A 4,952-nucleotide genomic window follows, 5' to 3' on the forward strand; every position below is an offset into this window, starting at 1 on the left:
TTGGCTCCAATGCAGTGCTTCAATGTTCATGTGACATGAAAGGTGGGAGACAGAAGGGTGTACATAGGTTTTCCTGAAATGACTCAAGTCTTCAAAATATAGCTTTTATATTATTTCTTTGTAAATGGGATTAGCATATTGCAACAGAAGGGTGTTCTAGCAAAACCCCAGTCTGGATAATAACACTATGCAAGAAAGGAATCCTCGGCATCCTGGGATTCTTCATCACATTCTCACATTCTATCCTTCCTATATTCAGTGAAAGAGGGTCAGGAGTAAAAGTAGCCCCCAGGCCGTTTCCACTGGAACACCCCAACAGGAACGCGGGCTGCTCTTCACATTCCTGCCTTAACTTCATTTTGACACAGGGCCTTGCTGAGTTGCTGAGACTGGCCTTGAATTTACAGACTTCTTGTCTGGGTCTCCCAAGCTGTTGGGATTGAAGGTGTGCACCACTGTACCCGGCCTCATATTCTTAAAAGCTTCTTAATGTATAATTTTCATTCTTTAAAAATGCCACATTTTGGACCCCAGACTTTTCTGAACGTCATGATTTAAAAAAAAAAAAAAGGGACAAAAATTAACCCAAGTCAAGATGTGGTTAAACTTATGTGAGAGGTTTTCAACCAATTGCTGCTGGGCTCAAGCTGCTGTGCTGGCTGGTGCCAGAGGACACGGCTGCTCTGGTTGCTGGTGGAAGGCTGGTGAGCAGCTTCCAGGGGAGGCTCAGTGTGGCCTCACCTGCCCCAGCAGCTTCAGTTGTGCCTGGTCAATGGCATCCAGCAGGTTCTTGGCATCTACCAGGAGGGTGTGGGCAGCAGTCAACATCTGCTTCTTGTACTCCTGCTGCAAGCTGGTCATGGCACACTGCTGGGCCAGTCGCATCTTGCTGATGAGCTCTCCCAGGTTGGAGTTGAGCAGCTTCTCTGCCATCTCGATCTCTTGGTGTGTGCTGGTGGGGAGGACAGGAATAATCTTTTCCACAGTAGCCAACAGTGTCCGCAGGGCCAAGTCAACTTCTTTCACCATAGGGATGTACTCCTCAGTTAGGCCTGGCTGGATTTTACTGGACATCTCGATGACAGCTTTCACCAGGCCTGTCACATTCTCATACACCTTGTCATTGGACCGGTCCAGGTTGGCAGTGGGAGGGGGGCTGATTTCCTGGGGTTGAAGCCTCCATGGCTTGACACCCTCATTGTAGCTGTCCCCAGGGCTGCTGAGGCTGGTGAGACTGCCCAGGTGGCCAGGGGCTCTGGGGCGAGGTTTTCTTTGGTGGAGCTGCAGGATCTGGTTTGCCCACAGGCTGATAGATGTGTTGGTTTCCCTTCGGACCCTGACAACTCCCCTCCTCCCTGTTGATACTGCCTCAAGAGAGTCTCACATCAGGTTTCATAAACCTCTCCTCTTTCTCCAGCCAGCACTGATCTTCCTCCATTTCCTGCTGCTGTCGGATCACCCACTCTTCCATCAGGTATGCAGGCAACACCTCCCCATTCCCCTCAGGTCCAATGCCACTGAGTCCTCCACATTGGGCTGCCACATGGGTATCTCCTGGGGCCTGTGATTCAATGATTCTGACTGGTCCATGAGAGATGGTGGGCCGGGGTAGATGCTGCCAGCCATGGTTGTGAGTCCATGTGGGCCAGGTAGCCAGAGACTTGATAATGGTTGCCCTGCACCATGTGTTGTGGGCTGGAGTAAAATCCTTTGCTGGAGCGTGGACTGGGATAACCAAGTCTGCTCAGCTAGGGTGGCACTTCGTCAGACCCTCCAGAGTCCCAAGACATGGTAGCCTGTCTTCTGGACTCCATCCTCATCCATTCTTCCTGCTGAGCCTTCTCCTCCAGGATCATGCTTAGCTGCTCTTTAAGTTCAGTAAACCTGAACCACCTGCTGGGGTCGTAGGTCCAGCATTTCATCATAAGGCTGTAGAGGGTAGGAGGACAATATGAAGGCATTGGTAATCTTTCTCCATGTTCAATTCAACCAATCACATCATTGTTCTTCACTCCTTGAAAAGGCTTCACATCATGCATCAGTATCTCCCACATACATACACCAAACATCCACACATCACTAGCTGAGGTAAAATGTCGAAAAACTGATTGACTCTGGAGCCATCCATTTAATAGAAAATTTTCCTTTGGAAGCTTCATAGTAAGTATTATCTTCCATGTACCAGGATAATCCAATGTTTCCTAATTTTACACAATCATTTGAGGATATCAGGACATTCTGAGCAGCAATGTCCCTGTGTACAAATCTTTTGCTCTCCAGATATGCCAGTGCGGTAATGAGCTGATAAGCATACACGATCAGAGATGCCAGATCCAAGCTGTGTTTCCTTACTTGCAAAAATGACCTCAGCTCTCCCAGAGCACACAGCTCCATGATTATCCACATGGCGTTTTCTGTGATGACACCAATCAACTTCATGATGTGAGGATGGTCAAACTGATGCATTGTTAAAGCTTCTTGAAGTAATTTCTCTCTGACGCTGTTTAAAGTAGTTTTTACATGTTTTAATTGCAACCACCAAAACTGGATTCTCTGAATTCATGTATATGCCTTGATGTACCTCTCCAAACTGGCCTTCTCCAATACAGCGTCCCAGTTCTATCCTTTCTCTTTGAATCTCATAGTCCCTGGTCAAGGGCATGGTGTAAGTATCTTCTTCATCGATTATCTCGGTGTAATTGTCTGTCTCTGACACAGAGACTGCATGTGTCCGCATGCCTTGCTTCTCACTGTTGGCCAACTTGGGTATTGATGGCAAAGCTTGTTCACCTTCTCTCTGAGATCTGATGATGAAGGACTGCATGGCTCCACTCAACAGCCAGCAGTACCCATCTCTCAGGTCCACCATGTTCTCCGTGATGCTCAGGGATGGGGCTGTCATCATCAGAGGCTCTGGGGCACCTGCGATTTTGAGCTGCAGCATTCCTTTTCAGTCTTTGTCTTCACTGTTGGAATACTGAATGGTCTGCACTTGGTTGAAGTTGGCCAGATGTGTAGGATTGCAGCCCTTGTCTGTTAGGTAACTGATCCCTTCTTCCGGGCCAATTGCCAGTTACACTGAAATAATCCAGCTTGACCCAAGGGCACACTCGAAGCATTCTTTATCAAATCTGTGCACTGGAGAGAGGATCTCAAAGAAGTTCAGAATACTTTCTTCTCTGTTAAGGTTGGCAAATTGTCTAAATGTTTGTTGGATCAGTTTTCTTAAAGTTCTGGCCTGGACAGAATCCAGTAAACTCTTAGGAAAAAATCTTTTTAAACCAACATCTTTTTCTAACACTTCATAGTTAGACTTCTTTTCCAGTGCATTGCCACACATCTCCCAGTATGATCGCCATATTTCTAGACAACCCAACTTCAAAGCAATTTCCTGGTCCACTTGGTCGGCTATCTCTAGCATGTAGTCACTCTTCACCTGTTGGTAGAAGAAATTCAGAATTGGCTTGTCTTCAGTGAACTGGTTCAGAAATCCTTTTGGCAAATAGCGAATCCTCAATTCATATTTCCACTCCTCTGGCAGGTGGGCAAGCTCATACTTCTCCCTCACGCTGGAGACACCTATGACCACATGGAGACAGTGAACCTCCTCCGACCGCAGATGGCTGAGGCAGAACCAGTAGCAAGCCATGCGCTTCACTCTGTGTCTGTCCACTATCTTCTGGATGATGCCCCAGACATAAGTAGCATCTCTGTGCCTGATAATACTGGCCCAGGTGTCTGGCTCACTATTGCTTTCAAAATAATGAAAGACCTTCAATACTCTCTCCATGGCACCAGAGGAACGTTCCATGCCAGGACCCAGGTGGGTCTTAGCACTTGAGTGTGGTGTGTGTTTCAAGTTGGAGTCAAGGTAAGCAGCTGCCATTATTTTGCTGGATGCTAGGTATCGGTCATATTAGCTCAGAAGGCAGCAAAGCTCTTCGAGGATGTCCAAAGATGATCTGGAAACACTGCTATTGCCTCCTTTCTCCTTCCATGGCAGTCCAGGGCAAGCAGCCACGGCGAGGTCAAGGCTGAGCGCAAGGCTGCGGTGGGGTGACCGCGCTCCCTCCCACGCACATGCCTGGTGCATGGTGGTTTGGCGGGCTGCGGGCTCGTGCCTCGGGCCGTGCTGAGTCATTGTGGCCTGCGTGTGCTCTGTGCCTGCTGAGCCCGCTGTGCCCATCACTTAGCTTTAGAGTTCTTCTTTACTAATGCATATCTCTGAGAAAGGACATAGAATTTAAAGTAAGAGTTTTCCAAAAGAGTAATTTTTGATACAGATTCATTAAACTTAAAAAAAAAAAGAGATAAAAGGAGAAAGGAAAATACTAGAAGAAACATAAATCTGCAATACAATAAAAATTTATTTTTATGGCTAGGAAGATTGATGCTATTATTGACAACCATAGGACTGTACATGTGTCTACAGTATATATCGTCCTATGTAAAAATCATTGCCCCTTAATTCATAAAAATTTTTACAATCAGTTCTTCCAACTGATCTCTTAGCTTTATTCTTTACTCATGCAAAATCACTGAGAATTAACAAAAAAATTGAAACAATTTTTGCATAAGTAGTGACTTTTTAAAGACCAAGATATATTTTGGTTAGGTGAAATTTACTGATGGATCTACAAATACAACAAAGTCTTTTAGTGTAATTTTACTGAAAATTCTGTAGCAAAGAAGGGCAGTTTACAATAATCTATTGGAAACTTATTTTATCTTTCCCAAGAAATACTTTATTTTCTAAAGCATTTTTTGCTGTTCTTATCACCCATATCTTGATTAATGATGATTAGAATTGATAGTAATCTTGATAAAAATATTTTCCAAGTACACTTTCTATTTAGTCACTGAATGATTAGAAAGTTTAGACTTGAATGTTAATTGAGGTAAATTAAGTACAACCTTCAGGAATACATGATTTTAAAAGAAAAGAAATGGTA

The 4,952-nt window shown here is 45.1% G+C and overlaps 1 pseudogene across 1 annotated transcript; it reads right to left on the minus strand.

Moving 5' to 3' along the window:
• Positions 1 to 615: 615 nt before the first annotated feature.
• On the minus strand, positions 616 to 3,910 carry LOC306666332 (focal adhesion kinase 1-like; annotated as a pseudogene). The gene has a single exon. The product of its transcript is annotated as a focal adhesion kinase 1-like (transcript).
• Between the last annotated feature and the right edge of the window lie 1,042 nt (positions 3,911 to 4,952).

Source organism: Sciurus vulgaris (genome assembly GCF_902686455.1).
Source record: "Sciurus vulgaris genome assembly, chromosome: 7".
Taxonomy (NCBI): domain Eukaryota; kingdom Metazoa; phylum Chordata; class Mammalia; order Rodentia; family Sciuridae; genus Sciurus; species Sciurus vulgaris.